We start from the raw sequence: 20,207 nt of genomic DNA, 5'->3' as shown, positions 1-20,207 counted from the left end.
TGAAAATGCTCAAAAATTCTTTTTGGAGTCCTTGGAGAAGAAACTATGCAATCAAAAGTTATGGTTTTTGAACTCTTCATGGTTTTTAAAAAGATTCTACTCCAAAAATTGCTGAAAATTGTTAAAAAAGCCTCCTTAGGGCAGTCCCACACGTCCAGATAATTCCGGTACCGGAAAAATCGGTGCCGGAATTATCCGTGTCCGTGTGCCTGTGCGTTTCTGTGGCACATCAGTGTGGCACACGTGTGCCGCCCGTGTGCCGACTGGGTACCACACGCACCGTGCAGGAGACAGCGCTAGAGATAAGCGCTGTCCCCCCCACGTGGTGCTGAAGCCGCCATTCATATCTTCTCTGCAGCAGCGTTTGCTGTAGAGAAGATATGAATAATCCTTTTTTTTTTTTTGTTTCTCGTGTTTAACATAAAGATCCATGTCCCCACCCCCCTCCCACCCCCTGTGCGCCCGCCCGCTGTTATTAAAATACTAACCCGGCTCCCTCGCTGGCGCTGCTTCCTGTCCTGGCCGCACCTTCTACTGTATGAGCGGTCACGTGGGGCCGCCGATTACAGGCATGAATATGCGGCTCCACCTCCCATAGGGGTGGAGCCGCATATTAATTTCTGTAATGGAAGGCCCCACGTGACCGCATACAGGAGAAGCTGTGGCCAGGACAGGACACTGCGAGGGAGGCGGGTGAGTATTTTAATAACAGCGGGCGGGCGCACAGGGGATGGGAGGGGGGTGGGGACATGGATCTTTATGTTAAACACGAGAAACAAAAAAAAAAGGATTATTCATATCTTCTCTACAGCAAACGCTGCTGCAGAGAATATATGAATGGCGGCTTCAGCACCATGTGGGGGGACAGCGCTTACTGTAGCGCTGTCTCCTGCACGGCACAGGGACTGCACACGGAGAACGTCCGTGTGCGGTACGTGTTTTACACGGACCCATTGACTTTAATGGGTCCGTGTAATCCGTGCGCTCCCACGAACACTGACATGTCTCCGTGTTTGGCACACGGAAACACGGTCCGCAAAAAATCAATGACATCTGCACAGATGCATTGATTTCAATGTGTCTACGTGTGTCAGTGGCTCCGGTACGTGAGGAAACTGTCACCTCACGTACCGGAGCCACTGACGTGTGAAACCGGCCTTAAGGAGTAAAGGCTTGGTTCACACAGTTTCTAAAGAGTTTTTTTTAGGATTCTGAAGCAGACCAGCTCTAAAGTTCTCTTAAAAAATACCAATTGAAATACTGTTTGAAAACTCTTCCCGTTTCATAGAAATTTTTGTCTGCTGCTCATCCGAGTTGTTTTTTTTTTTTTATTTATTTTTGCCCCGTCAAGGTTTTGAAAACTTCGTTGTTGGGGGGGAAAAAAAAAAGATTGTTGTGATTTCTTTGAGGTAAAGTTTCTCATGGAATTTGCTCCAACCTTTTCACTATGAAATCAAAAGGCTGCAAAACACCAAGTGCGGGGGAAAAAAAACACACCTCCAAAACAAAACAAAAAAGGGGTTTTCTGAAGTGGATTCCTCTTGAAAAACTCCACCTTCAAAACCCTGTTGTGATTAAGAAAAAAAAAAAAAGTTAAAAAAAAGTCTTGTACAAACAGCAAACTGGATTTTTAATTGAATTGTATAGGCAGAGTTTTCCCAGAGATTTTGAGGTAGATTCGCTTAAAAATTCTCCCAAAAAACTGTGTGAACTGCGTCCTGAGCTTCTGTGGGTATTTTGCTAATAATGTCAGGTGATTTATAAAAGAGAAGCCCCCCTGTAAGTGTCAGACACAGGACTGAGGAGCTGCTGCCATGGCTGTGGGTGATTTATACACTGCTGAGGTGAGTGACTGTAGCAGCCTGTGCCTTCTCCTCGCATGTTTCCCGCCTTCCTCATCCCTCCGCCTCTCCCTCGTTCTCCCTCCTCCTCAGGTCCCTCCTCTCCTCCAGCGCCAGTACCACAGTGCTCGCTCGCTGCCCCTCACCTCCATCAGCATCTTCTCCGGCATCTGTGGCCCCTGTAGGGGGGGGAGAATTGGGAGACATTGGGGTGCGCCCATATTGTGCTCGTCGGTGACTTGCTGCATTGTGCCCGGCGCCTGCATTGAGTGGAATATCGCGAACATATCGCCCGACTTTGCACGCAGGATCGCCAGGTTGCAGGTGAGATGGATATGTGCATGATGTAAATGCGGGGAAGGTGCGGTATTTAGAGGGCATATAGCAGTGCCAGGGTGTGTGGCTGTAGCCTGTACCCACTGCCTGTGCCAGGCTTCTCTGCCAGCTTTATGTGGTCTCCAATGCATTGGTGCCCTGCAGAGAGTGACGGCGATAACTTGTGGTGCTGCCAGCTAAGTGCACTGGCACCTGTATGTGGGCACTGCAATGCCATGTATGCTCTTCTGTAAATGCCATTATATCAGTGCTCCTGGCAGGCTGGGTTATTATTTTTTTTAAGTATCTTTTTTTCCCCCACCTAGTTTTTCTTGAACCAACTACCCCCTCGGATTTCGCTGCCAACTCTTTGGGGAAATGTAGAGGGTGCAAACCTTACTTTCCCACCAAATTCAATAAAACCGCATACGATATAGACAAAGACGCAGCTCACATTGAGAATAAACATATATGGAAGAAAAAAATCTGTTATACTTTTATTTTTTTTGGAGGGGAAGGCGAAAAAAAAAACATGATTAACTATGCTTCCTAAGTTAGGTTTATATCTAATTGTGTGTCTTTAAATATTCTCTGTATGTAAGAAAAAGCATTTTACTACGTCTTGTTCAATGTAGTCTATGGGCACGCCGCCATAAATGTGCAAATACAGTTTTTTGCAATTCTGGTGTATGTGTCCAGCGGAGTGTACTGTATGTATGTGAGCATAGTGCGGCCAGAGAGGTACATGAAGTGCCACTGTCCTGATAGAGAAGGGTGTGATTCCCATGGGGGTCCTTTGTCAGTCAGTGCACGCTGTTCATTAGAATATTGAATGGCACAGGCAGAAAATGGTGCGCTGTGTGATGTCACTATGTGTTAGTAATGGCACATCACCCTTTGTGATGTCACTGTGTGCTATAAATGGCACATAATGCTGTGTGATGTCACTATATGTTGCTATATTTGGCATATAATGCTGTGTGATGTCACTGTGATGTTATAAATGGCACATAACGCTGTGTGATGTCACTATGTGATGTTGTTAATGGCGCATAATGCATTGTAATGTCACTATTACACCGCTGAATGAACATAACACTGCGTGATGTCACTATGCAATGTTATTAATGACATTGATATCACTATATGATGCTACTAATGGCACATAACGCTGTGTGATGTCACTATGATGCTATATATGGCACATCAAGCTGTATGATGTTACTGTGATGCTATAAATGGCACATAACTGTGTGATGTCACTATGTGACACTACTAATGGCACATAACGCTGTGTGATGTCACTATGATGCTATATATGGCACATCAGGCTGTATGATGTTACTGTGATGCTATTAATGGCACATAACGCTGTGTGATGTCACTATGTGACACTATTAATGGCACATAACGCTGTGTGATGTCACTATGTGACACTACTAATGGCACATAACGCTGTGTGATGTCACTGACACTACTAATGGCACACAACGCTGTGTGATGTCACTATGATGCTATATATGGCACATCAGGCTGTATGATGTTACTATGTGATGCTATAAAAGGCACATAACGCTGTGTGATGTCACTATGTGACACTACTAATGGCACATAACGCTGTGTGATGTCACTGACACTACTAATGGCACACAACGCTGTGTGATGTCACTATGATGCTATATATGGTACATCAGGCTGTATGATGTTACTATGTGATGCTATAAAAGGCACATAACGCTGTGTGATGTCACTATGTGACACTACTAATGGCACATAACGCTGTGTGATGTCACTGACACTACTAATGGCACACAACACTGTGTGATGTCACTATGATGCTATATATGGCACATCAGGCTGTATGATGTTACTATGTGATGCTATAAAAGGCACATAACGCTGTGTGATGTCACTATGTGACACTACTAATGGCACATAACGCTGTGTGATGTCACTGACACTACTAATGGCACACAACGCTGTGATGTCACTATGATGCTATATATGGCACATCAGGCTGTATGATGTTACTATGTGATGCTATAAAAGGCACATAACGCTGTGTGATGTCACTATGTGACACTACTAATGGCACATAACGCTGTGTGATGTCACTATGATGCTTTATATGACACATCAGGCTTTATGATGTTACTATGTGATGCTATAAATGGCACATAATGCTGTGTGATGTCACTACGTGACATGACTAATGGCACATAACGCTGCGTGATGTCACTATGCGATGCTATTAATGGCGCAGCACTTTGTGATGTCACTATGCGATCTTATTAATGGCGCAGCACTTTGTGATGTCACTATGCGATGCTATTAATGGCGCAGCACTTTGTGATGTCACTATGCGATGCTATTAATGGCGCTGCACTTTGTGATGTCACTATGCGATGCTATTAATGGCGCAGCACTTTGTGATGTCACTATGCGATGCTATTAATGGCGCAGCACTTTGTGATGTCACTATGCGATGCTATTAATGGCGCAGCACTCTGCGATGTCACTATGTGATGCTACAAATGGTGCATTACTGTGATAATTACACTGCGCCATGTGTAATGCAGAATATGTGACTACACCGCATCAACTTGTTATTCACGTCTCAGGTTCCTTATTTCCATCCAAAGAATCGGTGTATTGATATGAAAATAACTAGAAATGGTGCAAATCGATGTGCAGTTTCTGGTCCTGCAGCCACGACCGTGATCTGTGACCCCCTGACAGGAACCCCGAACGCCACCTCCCTGCATCCCCTGCTCTTCTTTTCATTAGCCAACCTGGTGCTACATCATCATTGCAGCGTGATGCACATATGACACATTGACGTGGCCGCTGGATGAGTCCTGCAAATCGATTTCCACCAACTTAAAAAAAATCCTTTTACTTGCGTGTAACCACAGAAAAAATGACGCAGTTTCAGGTTTCTAGAAACTGACTTGACTAACTTTCAGGCCAATTTCTCAGTCCGAGTACGAACGTCTGCAGGTCTCTTGACCCGAGCGAGATGGTCTCATAGGCATATATTAGGCTGTTAAGTTTGGCTCAGGAGTACTTGGACCTTTAAACACAGATCTGTGAGAACGACCTTAGAAGAGTTATAATTTTTCACCATGCGACACATTGGTACATCCATCACGATGGATATTTCTATTTCATCGGGCTGGATAGGTATTATGAGGAACGTATCGATCGCAGCACTCACACGACATTTATCTTCCATCCTCAACTGGAATGGATGACATAAAAAAAAATGGTCACAAGTCTTATCAATTTCTCTAGTACTTGTGAATGAAATAGAAAACAGCAGTTGGAGTAATGGCTGAAAAACTAACATTGTAATCGATGGGGCGTCTTATCATAAAAATGCATATCATGATTGATATCCGCCGTTCATCTCAACTTTTGTGGAAGCGAACGTAAATTCTTATAAATGGCATCAGATATGACGCCCCTTTTTTTCGGATGGGAAAATTTTAGGGACAGATGGATGTGATCAGGATTTCACATCGAATTGCCAAATGTTGCCCTTGTGGAAACGATCTGTGTGCATTGGCGTTATGATCTGTGTACTTCTGCTCGTTAATATCTTTACAAACATTACCATATGTATTGCTAATATTGTGGATTGTATGTGATATCAGACCTGCTGGTGCCGTGCTAATGACCTCACAGCATTCCCCGCCGTGTCACATTGACACCTGGTGCATGGTGAGAAAGGATATCACACCTGTCATAGCAGCTCGTGATTTCACAACGTGAATCTTCCCAGTCCTCCATGTCACAACTATTAGGACTGATCTAAAATAGGACAAGACTAACTTCTTTTGGGCTAATGATATCTTAGCAATGTTATATACACCCAACCCCCCCCCCCCCCCCGTTACACCCTTGTGTGTTTTCCTGCCTACATTAATAGTACACACAAAACAACAAATTTCAGCACAGAAATGGACACACAGGAATACCGTGAGAAAGTACTACATTGTTTGTTACCTTTGGCTTTAGCTATATACGTATTTAGTTAAAGGATATGGACTAGAAAGCAAACGCTGGTGTAAAAGCGAGTCCCTGTCACAAGCAGTCAGTTACGACGCTGGGTTAATCCAAGTGACAGCGAACAGATTCCAATCAACATTGAGTGACTTGATGTAAAACGCCTGATGAATGCTGCCGAGCCGATCGTGGCTTCTAGATTATTATAAATACCCTATGTCATGTAAGGAAAATTAAATTGGAAATATGCACAAAAATATCTGTTGGATGCAAAAATGCCACCACCACAGTAGATCTTATTCGTTACATTTATTTCTTTATTTTTCTAAGGTTTTGTTGTAAAAAAAACCCAAATCAGTGGATGAGAGATGATTTCTTTGAAGCTTGGTTGACTCCAGAGCTGAATTCTAAAGTGCAATGAGTGGAGTGCATGCCTCAGGGTCTTCACTACCTTTGGGACCTGGGCTCCACCATCCATCCTCCCGACTGAGGCCATTTTTGTATCCTATTCAGAATCTGCAAGGAAGCGTTTAGCTTCCAAATCTTCATGTAAGCCTTGTAAAGCTTTGTGTTTACTATTTACAGTATATCAGAACTTTATGCACTGGTCGTGTCTGAGACTCTAAGAAAGTTGGAATCATCTGATGTTCGTTTAGGCCACATTCACACGATCTGTATTTGGTCAGTATTTTCCATCAGTATTTGTAAGCCAAGACCAGGAGTGGGTGATAAATACAGAAATGGTGACGTGTTTCTTTTATACTTTTCCTCCTGATTCTGGCTTACAAATACTGATGTAAAATAATGAACTTGTGAATGTTCATGATCCTATACATTCAAAAAGACATGGATAGATGCCCAAGCGTGTGTGTGGCTCTCTCTATTAATATTTAAGGAAGTCAGTGACTTCATAATAGTCTCCAAAACGCTAAGAGACACTCGTATCCATGTTATTCTATGGGGCTGTGCACATGTCCGATTTTTTCATATCAGGCCAAGCGGTCCAGGGGAACAAAACACTGCATTGTCCAATTTTTTTGGATCCAAAATCAGCAATGCAAGTTTATGGGTTTGTGGAAAACATTGGACTGCATTCAAATGACATCATCACGGACTGACGTAATGGAGAAGGAGGATACTTTATTTTGTTTTCTCTACACCTTTGAGAAAAACCTGATTCCACTCTGATCGGTTTGATCAGAATAATTGGACCGTTTTGATTTTCGTGTGCACCTAATCTGATGAAGAGGGCAATTTTGTTTATGACTAGGATTGATGATCAGAGTCCAGATCCTTGAGGTGTTAAGGGAGCTTGCACCAACCTCATATTGGTCCTGTGGTAGGTAGAAATATACATTCATACAACTTGCTAATATAATTTTGACAAAGATTTGACTCCATATTCTGACTAGTGGGTCTTAAAGAAGAATAAGACAGATGAGCTCAGGACTAGACATTGATACAATTGCTTGTCTAGTTCAAATTGATACAAATGTATGAAATGTTACAGCACCTTTTACAAATCTGTCACAGATGTCACAAGTTTTAGCACTGTAACAAGAAGAAAAGGTGTTAAGCAAATCATGCCTTACTACATACAGAGCATCTTGAAATGTTCTGTTCTTCATCTGGCTGACATTATTTTGTGACTAGCCTAGGGTGGAGGTGTTCTGATTTTCTGACTTTTGGCTATATTTTGGATCTTAGAGCATATTAAAAGCTTTAGTTACACATGATGACGATAATTGAGCAGAATAACCTCAAAACAGCTAAAGTGAAATGGAAGAAGGATGTATCTGTTTTTTTTTTTAGGATTTCTATGTTTTGGGTTAGTTTCCACATTTTCAATTAATAAACTTTAATTATGGAGTATTGAAGTCCATCTGAAGTCTTCTTTGAAGAGCAGTAGTTACCGTACATCCTATTGATGTTAGATCAGTTTAAAGTAGAAAATTGAAAGGGAAGATTCATCAACATGGGCAGGTTTTTTTTTACTCTGGTCTTTTTGAACTACGTATGTGTTTTATTAAGATGGGCAAGATTTATTAAGAAGCATGTGCCGCTTAATGAATGTGATGGATTCTTCAACCAACTCCAGAAATGTTACTCCAGTCAGGGACTGAAATACATTTTGGGCGTCATTTATGCAACTTCAGTGGCTTAAATTATTATAGGTTAGTTGTTTGTGTATAGTCCCTCCCCATTTCAACGTTGCCTACTTTTCTAAAAGTAAGTGGAGGTGTCTGGGAATGGCGTAAAAATGTCAAAAGTTTTAGAAGGTTTGCATGACTAGTGTTGTGCAAACATTTTGCAAGGTGTTTTACTCCAGCATTCAGCTTAAAATACCTTGATGAACTAAATAGGGCTGGAAACACTGCAGAATAATATATTCATACAAAAGTGTTGAAATATGACCTTTAGTGCGGTAGTATTGTGATCAATAATAAAGAAATATCTCCAGTAAAATTGCAGTTTGATATATAGAGACAAAAACAGAAAACAGCCGAGGTCTCATGTTGTGTTAAACCAGATAGCCATAGCACAAACTGTTCATATTATATAGATCTTTTAGACCTGATGAGGCAGGTGTTTTTGTTCTGCTGTGAAAATCCATGTCAGAATGGCTGTAAAATCATCTTTGAAAGTATCAATTCTTAATAGTAAAATGAGGATTATATGAGTCCTGGACTCATAAAATGTCTAATTTTTAATATCAGAATTCTACAGCTACTCATGCATGGATTTTCAAAGTACACCCATCTCATCAGGTCTAAGAAATACATTTAATAATATATGTATATATGTACAGTTTGTATTGTGAAACCAATTGACAAATGTACTTTAGTACGGTCTGGTCAATAATCAGAATGATAAAAGCTCTTTTTTTATATATAGATGTGGAGGAGAGCATAGTTCTATAATTGTATCACATTAAATGAAGTCTCACCAATTTGCTGCTGTCATTTTCTATACAAGTACACCGACATGTATTCTCACACTTGTATCGCGTGATGTCAGGATGAGACGACTGTGCTAATAATATATGTTATGACTCTGACCATGCAAGTGAATTAGGATTCCAGCAGAACACTTGATTCATTGCGCACTGTTAACACCTTGGTGTGTTTACGCTTGCCTGCACCATGGATTTGTGGATGTGCCCCTCACTTGACTTTGTTATAAATATATAATAGATTCCCTTCTGTGTACAGCTGCTGATGCTCCCCTCCGCTGGTGTAATTACAGCTGTGTTAATTGTGAACACCTAAGTATGTTTTTCTTGCTCCGTGCGAGCGGTAATGTGTATGTAATGTGCCCATGTAACCTGCTTTGTGTAGAGGGAGCAGCAGTGCCAGGGAAACAAGATATACATAGTGAAGTGGGAGCAAGCTCCAAGGCAAACCTTTAGGGAGACTGGTACGAAAGTAGAAATTTTAATCGATGGAAACAGCATATTATATTAAAAAGAAGAGGAGCTCTAATTAATAGGAATCTGTAATTTTTTTTATTTACCTATTTACCTCTTATATTTTTACAAATAGTAACAATTTATTTTTCCTATTCTCCCTGGTTAAAATACTTAAAGGGAATCTGTCATCAGGTATTTGCTACTTCAACTGAGAGCAGCATAATGTAAGGAAAGAGACCCTGATTTCAGTGATGTATCATTTAATTTACTGGGTGCTGCAGTTGTGATACAATCTGAGTTTTTAGTTCTAGCATGTAGCAGAGCTCAGACAGTAGTTTCCTGTGTACATTGTATATTGACAGTAAGCTGCTAACCAGTGCTGGGGCGGGCATGGCTGGACCAGGATGCACGAGAGCTGTAGTCCAGGCAGTAATAATCTCCTGATGATAAAACACTCATTGTATTGAAACAACAGCACACAGCCTAATAAGTAACACATCACTGAGATCAGTGTCTCGGCCTCTATCTCACGTTGCCCTCAAATTATATAACAAACACTGTCTGATAGATTCTATTAAAAGGGAATCTATCAACAGATTTTTCCCTGTATAAACCATATTACCATCAGGTAGCCCTTTTTAATAGCCTTTCTGCAAACTCTTAATATGAGCCCAGCTGCCCTTCATGCCTCCAAAAATACTTTATATGATTTTGACTTTCTGTACGCCAATCAGGCCTGAGTGGTCCAATGGGCATCTATAGACTGTACTTGCCTCTTCCTCCTCAGTGCTTGCAATCGCCACCTTTCCATCACTGATTAATATGGATGATATATATGTCACCCCAAAAGCCTGTTCAATTCTTGCGCCAGAGTGGATGAGCCGACAATATAATGGAGATGCCCATCAGACTATTTGACACCGATTAATATAAAGCCAATTATAAAGGGACTTTTTTCCACATGTATGTGGGGCAACTGGGCTCAAATCAATGGGTTGCAGGAATGCCATTTAAAGGGATTCTGTCGGTACAGGATGACTGTTCAATCTAAGGCCACATTCACACAATAGCAGATTAAATAAAATGGGGAAGTAAAAAGTTACCCCTTGAATCACTAGATGCCCCGACACTCTTCGCCGGTACCAAAAGTGATGATGTCCCTTGTATCAGTCACATGACCCTTTCAACAAGCCCCTGGCTTTATTATAAAAGATATATAACTGCTATATTCTTTTTTTTTTTTTTTAAATTCATTTATTAGTAACAAAATAAGTTGCGTTGCATACAGTTTACATTTAAGATTATTAAACGTAGCATATAGTACATATAAATTGAACAGTGTTAAACATGTAATAAAAGGTACTTTCTACCCACAACCAGCGTTATCTTGTATTTGTTATGAATGTTGGGTCAATTGTTAGATATGTATTATATAGGTAAGGAAAACCTGTAAAACTAAAACTCTTGAATTAAGACTGTATCTACTCTAATTACTAACTAATTCGCAGCGTAACCTCATGCCTGTCCCCCCATGCCATGCCCCCGGGCCACCACCAAGAAAACCCATCATGACATGTCTATAGGGTAAGATGGGAAGAATTCCATCGACCCCAGATTTTTTCAAATTTTCCCGGACACCCTCTATTCTGATATAGCGTACGTTCATACGGGATAACGGAGTTAACCAGGTCAATCCAAGATCTTATAGATGGACATGAATTCCCCATCCACCTCAACGCTAATACCTTACGTGCCACAAAGATCGTCTCCCGCAAGAAAATACCAATGTAGTGATCCCAGGTCTCCTCCTCCCATACTCCAAATATACAAACTAGTGGGACAAGGGGAATAGGAACCAGCAGCAATGATGTCAGTAGTGATGTCACCTCTTTCCAGTAATGAAGAATGATAGGACATCTCCATATCATATGGATAAAGTCTGCATCTGACAAGTGACACCGCACACATTCTGACGTTTGGAACCGACCCATTTTAAAACTGTATCGGAGTTAAGTATGATTGATGTATTATATATAGCTGGGTTATCCTGTTGTTAACTGATTGGGATACTTTAATTGGAGATTCAAGGATATCTTCCCATTCCTCCTCTTGCATATTAGAAAGCAGTTCCCCCCATTTCTCTTTAATAGAATGGCAGGCGCGGTACTGTATATGGTGCACACCTCTGGCTGGGGAGCACACAGAGAGAGCAACATTAAATGATGTCAGTGCCCAGTTCCCCCCTACCATCACTCCCCTTGGTGATGCACTAATTAGGAGATCCCCAGCCGGCCAGTGGTCGCTGGAGAGGAGGGGTCCTACGGCCACTCCTACAGGGGTTAAATCCAGGTGTCCGGCCAGGAACTTCCTCTTTTCCTCCCGGCGGACACCTGGATTTAACCCCTGTAGGAGTGACCGACCTGTTCAACCCACCTAGGACTGTGTGTGTTTCAATACGGGATTGATGGGAGGGGGGGAAGGCACTAGTTACGACACCCAGGTCTCCACAGTCTTGACGGTGGCTGTAGCTCCCGAAGATAGCATGTAGGTATATAAGGAGGAGATAAGACCTTGGGGGCCCTGCGACTTAAGAATTTCCTATCAAAGGTAGAGAGGATATAGTGTGACCTGTACCTGTGTGTCTCATATATGATTGAACAGGTGACCTTAGTTGCAGGTATCGAAAAAATTGGGATCTTGGTATATCATATTTGTTTTGCAATTGTTCTGCTATATTCTTTGATTGTAGAAGTAAAGTGAGTAATGCATGGGGCTTCATCACTTCCGGTACCAGCAAGGGAACTTAAAAGATAATTAATAGTTATTTCCTTAATTTTCCTTGTAAATGAAAAAAGAAAATCACAAAAAACAAAGCGATCGCTAGATTTCAAAATGTAAATTATCTATTGGCTTTCCTTATGGTGGGAAGCCCTGGCAGGGGCTCTATTATATGTACATCTGTGCGCACACTTTTAATACACATATTTAGAACCTAAACCTGGGTTCATACCATGGACAAGGCCACTTTAATTCGGGATTGCTTTTAACCCTTTCACGACATGCGCCGTACATGTACGATGCATGTCGTGTCTCCCCCTTTGATGTGGGCTCTGGCGCTGAGCCCACATCAAAGTCGCGACATGTCAGCTGTTTTGTACAGCTGACATGTGCGCGCAATAGCGGCGGGTGAAATCGCTATTCACCCGCCGCTATTAACCTGTTAAATGCCGCTGTCAAACGCAGACAGCGGCATTTAACCGGCGCTTCCGGCCGGGCGGCCGGAATTGACGTCATCGCCGACCCCTGTCACATGATCGGGGGTCGGCGATGCATCAGGATGGTAACCATAGAGGTCCTTGAGACCTCTATGGTTACTAATGCCGGCCTGCTGTGAGCGCCCCCCTGTGGTCGGCGCTCACAGCACACCTGCAATTCAGCTACATAGCAGCGATCTCATGATTGCTGCTATGTAGCTGAGCCAATCGAGTGGTGCCACCTTCTAGCCTCCCATGGAGGCTATTGAAGCATGGCACAAGTAAAAAAAAAATGTTTTTAAAAATATGAAAAAAATATAAAAAATATAAAAGTTTAAATCACCCCCCTTTCGCCCCATCCTAAATAAAACAATAAAAAAATCAAACCTACACGTATTTGGTATCGCCACGTTCAGAATCGCCCGATCTATCAATTAAAAAAAAAGCATTAACCTGATCGCTAAACAGCGTAGCGAGAAAAAAATTAGAAACGCCAGAATTACGTTTTTTTTTGTCGCCGCGACATTGCATTAAAATGCAATAACGGGCGATCAAAAGAACGTATCTGCACAAAAGTGCTATTATTAAAAACGTCAGCTCGGAACGCAAAAAATAAGCCCTCACCCGACCCCAGATCACGAAAAATGGAGACGCTTTGGGTATCGGAAAATGGCACTTTTTTTTTTTTTTTTTTTTTTTTAAGCAAAGTTTTGAATTTTTTTTCACCACTTGGATAAAAAATAACATAGACATGTTAGTTGTCTATGAACTCGTAATGACCTAGAGAATCACAATGGCAGGTTAGTTTTAGCATTTAGTGAACCTAGCAAAAAAGCCAAACAAAAAACAAGTGTGGGATTGCACTTTTTTTGCAATTTCACCGCGCTTGGAATTTTTTTCTCGTTTTCTAGTAAAAGACATGGTAAAACCAATGGTGTCGTTCAAAAGTACAACTCGTCCCGCAAAAAATAAGCCCTCATATGACCATATTGACGGAAAAATAAAAAAGTTATGGCTATGGGAAGGAGGGAAGTGGAAAACAAAAACGCAAAAACGAAAAAGGGCCGCGACTTGAAGGGGTTAACATGGTTAAGTGTTTATTGCAGAACGCAATATCAAGAGCAAAAAAAACATTATTATACAGTTACATAATCATGGTCCTAAAATTGCAGAAGGTAAATTCCTCTGGGAGTTTAATACATCTGCACTTTTATTAGTTACCGTCTAACAATAAATATTTATTACACACAAACATTGAATAGGATATTGCACCACTCGGATGATGCTCGGTCTAAATGGATGAAATTAATATAATACAGCAAACTGTCAATGTGATTGAGTGGAGCTCTTCCCTAGGGTGCTGCTATTAGGCGCTTAACACACATGATGGGCGATGTGCAGACGCGTGTGTATTACACTCATCTCATTATTAACCCAAAACGCTTATTTTGCAGTACTGTGGTGTTACTGCTTCCTAGTCTTACTGTTTTCTGAAGGGATGTTATTGTCTGCAAGGTGCCATATTAATTAGCGTTTCATACTAAATGCCTAGTGCTACTTGTGTAGTCAGATCAACATTGAAGGATAATAATTGATGGGCTTGTGTTGTTGTTGCTGTTTTTTTTTTTTTTTTAGCCCATGTTAGATGTCACTTAAGGCCTGCAGACCCTTTAATAAAGGGTCAGCAGAACCTGACCATTTTGGCAAGACTGGAAAATTATCAAATGTATGTAATAACATTTCCTTTCCTTGACATTCAATCCTTTTTATGTTACCACAAGAGAAACTTTGCACGCCATATAAAACATATACCGTACATTCTGGTCCAAGCTGATTGTTGGCTGAAGGACGTCTTAGGCTACTTTCACACTAGCGTCGTGCACTGCACGTCGCTATGCGTCGTTTTGTAGAAAAAACGCATCCTGCAAAAGTGCTTGCAAGGATGCGTTTTTTCTCCATAGACTAACATTAGCGACGCATTGCGACGCATTGATACACGTCGCAACCGTCGTGCGACGGTTGCGTCGTGTTGTGGCGGACCGTCGGCAGCAAAAAACGTTACATGTAAAGTTTTTTGCTGCGTCGTATCCGCCATTTCCGCCCCCGCCTCCCCGCACCTCACAATGGGGCAGCGGATGCGTTGAAAAACAGCATCCGCTGCCCCCGTTGTGCGGCGCTTTCAACGCTAGCGTTGTTGCGTCGGCATGACACTAGTGTGAGAGTAGCCTTGGGTGTATGGGCACCTTTTGTGTTTACCTTTAGCTTACTGATTTAATAACACTTTTTAAAATGTATTTCTTTCTGCAGGAGCACACTGCTCCTCTAGCCTCCCAGTTTCCTACTTGCTGAGAGCAGTGTGCTCCTAAAGATTGCCAATTTGAACTAGCGGATGGCCGCTCTGCTGGCCTGCACCATGCATTCTCAGATGCTGCAAGCAGAGGCAGCTCCGTAATCTGGCCAGCTTCAGAGCTGCACTTCCAAGCTCTAAAATAAAAGTGCGTGCTCTTTGCCTAGGAGACCGGACAACTTTGATAGACTGCAGAGGTGGCTGGTAACCTATGCCATGAGCAATATATTATAGAATTAAAAATTAGTGATGAGCGAGTGTACTCGTTGCTCGGGTTTTCCCGAGCATGCTCAGGTGGTCTCCGAGTATTTATGACTGCTCGGAGATTTAGGCTACGTTCACACGATCCTTTTTTCACTGCGGATTTTTCAGGTCCTTTTTGGTAAAATCCGCAGTGAAATCCGCGGTGCTTTTCCCTGGGGTTTTTGATCCTTTTTCTACTGCGGATTCCACTGCGGGTTTCCAACTGCAGTTTCCTATTGGTGCTGCTGGAAACCCGCAGCGGAATCCGCAGAAAGAATTGACATGGTACTTCTTTTTTCCGCAGGCAAATCCGCGCGGATTTTCCTGGGGAAAAAAGGATCGTCGGCACAGCGGGTTTTGTTTTCCATTGGGTTACATTGTACTGTAACCTACATGGAAAACTGCTGCGGATCCGCAGCAAAAACCGCATCGTGTGAACATAGCCTTAGTTTTCCTTGCCGCAGCTGCATGATTTGCGGCTACTAGACAGCTTGATTACATGTGGGCATTCCCTAACAACCAGGCAACCCTCACATGTACTCGGGCTGGCTAATAGCTGTAAATCATGCAGCTACGTCAACAAAAACTTAATCTCCGAGCAGTCACAAATACTCAGAGACCACCCGAGCATGCTTGGGAAAACCCGAGCAACGAGTATACTCGCTCATCACTATTAAAAAACCCTGAAAGGTATATTGCAGAATTGCACTTTTTTTTTTTGCAATCTTACCCATTTCACAAGAAGAGACAACTCCATCTAAGTTTTTTTTTTTTTTTTACACTGGCCTTTGTGTCCGATCATGGCCAATGGGAGGAAAAATAAATAAGCAAATGTTTGTCCAATTGCAACTTTTATGCAGACATTTAAAATCATAGTTTGTCGACAATGACACATGGCCTCTTGCAAACAGGAATGTGCTTGCAAAAATAGCAAAAAATCTATGCAAGCGTATAATGGTACTAAAGATTAGTGCAGATGATTGCGCGTAAATAGCGCTACAAGAGCGGCGATCAACTTGCTATATAGTTTTGGATGGAAAATCTTCCCATGTTACAGGACCGTTAAAGGGAACCTGTCACCCCCCTCAGGTGTTTGTAAGTAAAAGAGCCACTTTGTGCAGCACTTATGCTGCATTCTGACAAGGTGGCTCTTTTAGTTATGATGCCTGCACACGCTGAAATAAACGTTTATAAAATGTGCCTCCTCATACCCTGAAATCGCCAGGGAGGCACGTCTTTCCCCCCTAATCAGATGCCTCCCAGCCGTCACTCCAGGCCTGTGCGCGCCGGGCGCCGCCTCCTCTTGCTACATGATTGTCCCTGGCGCCTGCGCTGTAAGTACATAGGGCAGCGCAACTGCGCATGACCGAAAAAAAACTTAGTGCGCAGGCACTGGGGACGATAATAAAGCAAGAGGAGGTGGCGCCGGCGCGCACAGGCCCGGAGTGACGGCTGTGCTACATCTGATTAAGAAGGAAAGTCCCGCCCCCGGGACGATTTCAGGGTATGTGGAGGCACATTTTATAAACGTTTATTTCAGCGTGTGCAGGCATCATAACTAAAAGAGCCACCTTGTCAGAATGCAGCATTTGTGCTGCACAAGGTGGCTCTTATTTACAAACGCCTGAGGGGGGTGACAGGTTCCCTTTAATCCTGTGGCTGGTTTGGTTTCCAGCACGGATTCATTTTGCAACTTCTTTATGACAGCGTAGAAATGCATTTATTGGCGTACAATCATAAGATCCTTGTAGATGCAGCATTAGTTTTTCGGTGCCAAGTGAATACACTTGGATGCCTAATATTTCATCAGCGCTCAGCTGTGTTTCTATGAGACAGACACTCTGGAGGGTATGTCCCAGGATCCAGTTTCCATGGAAAGGCTACATCTGCATGTATGATATGGTAACACTGTAGCATTCATGTATAAGTAAGCATTATCTTTATGCACATTCTCTGATAGCCAATATCTTGCCCTTTTCCATTCCCTCCCCTTTACTAAGGCTACTTTCACACTAGCGTCGGGAACAACCCGTCGCTGCGCGTCGGGCCGACGTTCCCGACGCTAGTGTGTTCTCCGCCGCACAACGGGGGCAGCGGATGCATATTTTCCACGCATCCGCTGCCCCATTGTGAGGTGCGGGGATGTGCGGGGAGGTGGGGGCGGAGTTCCGACTGCGCATGCGCAGTCGGAAAAAGCGGACCGTCGGGAGCAAAAAACGTTACATGTAGCGTTTTGTTTTCCCGACGGACCGCTACCATACGCCCAAACGCCGCCAAACGCATTCACCGTTTGGAAATGCGTCGCAAATGCGTCGCAAATGCGTCGCTAATGTTACTCTATGACGAAACAACGTATCCAGCAAAAACTTTTGCTGGATGCGGCGTTTCGCAAAAACGACGCATTTGCGACGTATTGCAGTTAACGCTAGTGTGAAAGTAGCCTTAGTGTCTCTGAGGCTACTTTCACACTAGCGTTAACTGCAATACGTCGCAAATGCGTCGTTTTTGCGAAACGCCGCATCCAGCAAAAGTTTTTGCTGGATACGTTGTTTCGTCATAGAGTAACATTAGCGACGCATTCGCGACGCATTTGCGACGCATTTCCAAACGGTGAATGCGTTTGGCGGCGTTTGGGCGTATGGTAGCGGTCCGTCGGGAAAACAAAACGCTACATGTAACGTTTTTTGCTCCCGACGGTCCGCTTTTTCCGACCGCGCATGCGCAGTCGGAACTCCGCCCCCACCTCCCCGCACTTCCCCGCACATCACAATGGGGCAGCGGATGCGTGGGAAATATGCATCCGCTGCCCCCGTTGTGCGGCGGAGACCACACTAGCGTCGGGAACGTCGGCCCGACGCGCAGCGACGGGTTGTTCCCGACGCTAGTGTGAAAGTAGCCTTATACACTTGTCTTTCCCTCCTTCTCTCACTGTCTCCCTCCCTACCTCTGTCTTGTTATCTGTCTCATTAGCAAGCATGCTGCAGATTCCTTGTTCCTAACACTCATTGGCAGCCGCAGAGAGCATAATATGTTTCATATAAAGCGTCAATGTGACTATTCTGCAGAAGCAGCGACTCGGTGCCCTTTTTCTCAATACCTCTTAAGGGATTAGGGTAACATACAGAATTTCAGTTACGTATTCCTGACATCTGCCCTTCTATTCCAATATCAATATTTGTTCTTTGCACTCACACATTTGTTCATCCTTCATAAAGAAGACTCTTAAAAGGCAATAATGTGCACCCCAATATATAACACAAGTCCGGTGGACATGAAAGGTCAGACTGGATGTTTGGATTTCATTAACCGAACAAATTGGTTCAGTATTTTTTTTTTTTTTTTTACTATTCTGCTGTAGTCACTGCGTACATTTAGGAATTTAGTAGAAAATGGAGCACAGATGGTTACATATACCACAGATGTGGTTTTATTCGCTATACATTACACAGTAAGGTTTTCCATTAGTATTCACATGGGGCAGATTTGTTGTAGACATTTCTCCATTCTATACGTTCTTCTGCAGCAAGTGCATGAATGTTTACAAAATCTGTTCACGGTTTGGAAAAATACATTTCTGCCACATGTGACCATTTATTTTAGCATTAGATTAATGACAGCCATTTCCTCCCAACCATTTATAATGTGTATGGGGGCTTCCTGACAGCTGACATCAAGGTACGGAAGGATCGAGCAGTTGGATTTCAACATGCCCGATCCTTTTGTTCTCAGGAGAGACATACTCCGCTTTGCCCACTTAGAATGCATGCACAACTCAACTGTCAGCCCAGCTTTTAGCCCAAAGCTTTGTGAAGTATATTGCCAACTTTATTCCATCCGACAAATCCTATATGCCAGATATTGTTTCATTATTTAAGGGAAGCTACCATCAGAAAATTACCTTTTGATTAAATCAGATTTTTGTTACATGTATGGTTAAAAATCTTTTTTTTTTCATATCCCTTTATTAAAAAAAAATGCAATCTTGCAATTTTTACTCTGGCCACTAGAGCTTTTTTACACTCTTGACTTCCTGTCCTTGGAAGCATTTTTTTTTTGCAAAGCTCCATACTATAAAAGGCAGGATTAAAATGACAGGTACCACCTCTATATACAGCTCATAACACCGGATCTACCAATCACAATAAGCGATGTCACATCCCACCTGCTCCACCTCCCTTCACAGTGACCTTTGCATGTGCTCATTAGGAGCTACAAAAGATAGAGTCAGAGCATTGTGGCTAATGTCTGTGTTGTTTCCCTTAGCAATAGGAAGTCAGAATCTATAGAAGCCTAAGTGACAAGTGCAAGATTTTTTTTTAATACAGATTTTTATATGGAAATATAAACTACTTTGCCAAAAAAAAAGTATTGTAAAACAAAAACCTGTTTGAAACAATAAGTCATTTTCTGATGATAGCTCACATTTAAAGAAAACTTGCCAGGTTCCACAGGACACAGAGTCATAAAAAACAATATTCATGTGTTTTAATCAAGTATGTCGTGTGACAATACTCCGCTGCTTAGAGCAGCAAAAAACGCTTTTGCTTTGCTACTTGTGCTAGCTAGCCAGGACTAGTCTAGTGTGGCATTTATCACCGTTGACTCGTGCTGTTATCACACCCACTTAGCATGATAGACATCTTCGCTGCTTCAGTGCAGGACTATGTGCACATCTGCATGAGAGCTCCTTATATATTTAAGCTATGATGCGGGACAGTGAAGAAAATTTTAATCACACCAAGCGAGTGTGATTACAGCACCTGAGGCTGGGACTAGTCCCGCGAAAAAGT

General features: G+C 42.6%; 2 protein-coding genes across 4 annotated transcripts in view; one reads left to right on the top strand and one right to left on the bottom strand.

Moving 5' to 3' along the window:
- MACROD1 (mono-ADP ribosylhydrolase 1) overlaps positions 1-20,207 on the bottom strand; it is a 1,026,736-nt gene that overhangs the window by 186,260 nt on the left and 820,269 nt on the right. The gene's annotated exons all lie outside the window — the stretch shown is intronic.
- FLRT1 (fibronectin leucine rich transmembrane protein 1) overlaps positions 1,958-20,207 on the top strand; it is a 320,213-nt gene continuing 301,963 nt past the window's right edge. For both annotated transcript variants that reach the window (XM_077287613.1, XM_077287614.1), the window contains exon 1: positions 1,958-2,165. The gene's annotated coding sequence lies outside the window, so the exon portion shown is untranslated. The remainder of the gene's footprint in view (positions 2,166-20,207) is intronic.

This window comes from Ranitomeya variabilis, chromosome 2 (genome assembly GCF_051348905.1).
Source record: "Ranitomeya variabilis isolate aRanVar5 chromosome 2, aRanVar5.hap1, whole genome shotgun sequence".
NCBI lineage: Eukaryota > Metazoa > Chordata > Amphibia > Anura > Dendrobatidae > Ranitomeya > Ranitomeya variabilis.
This window is presented reverse-complemented; position numbering and strand designations above follow the sequence as displayed.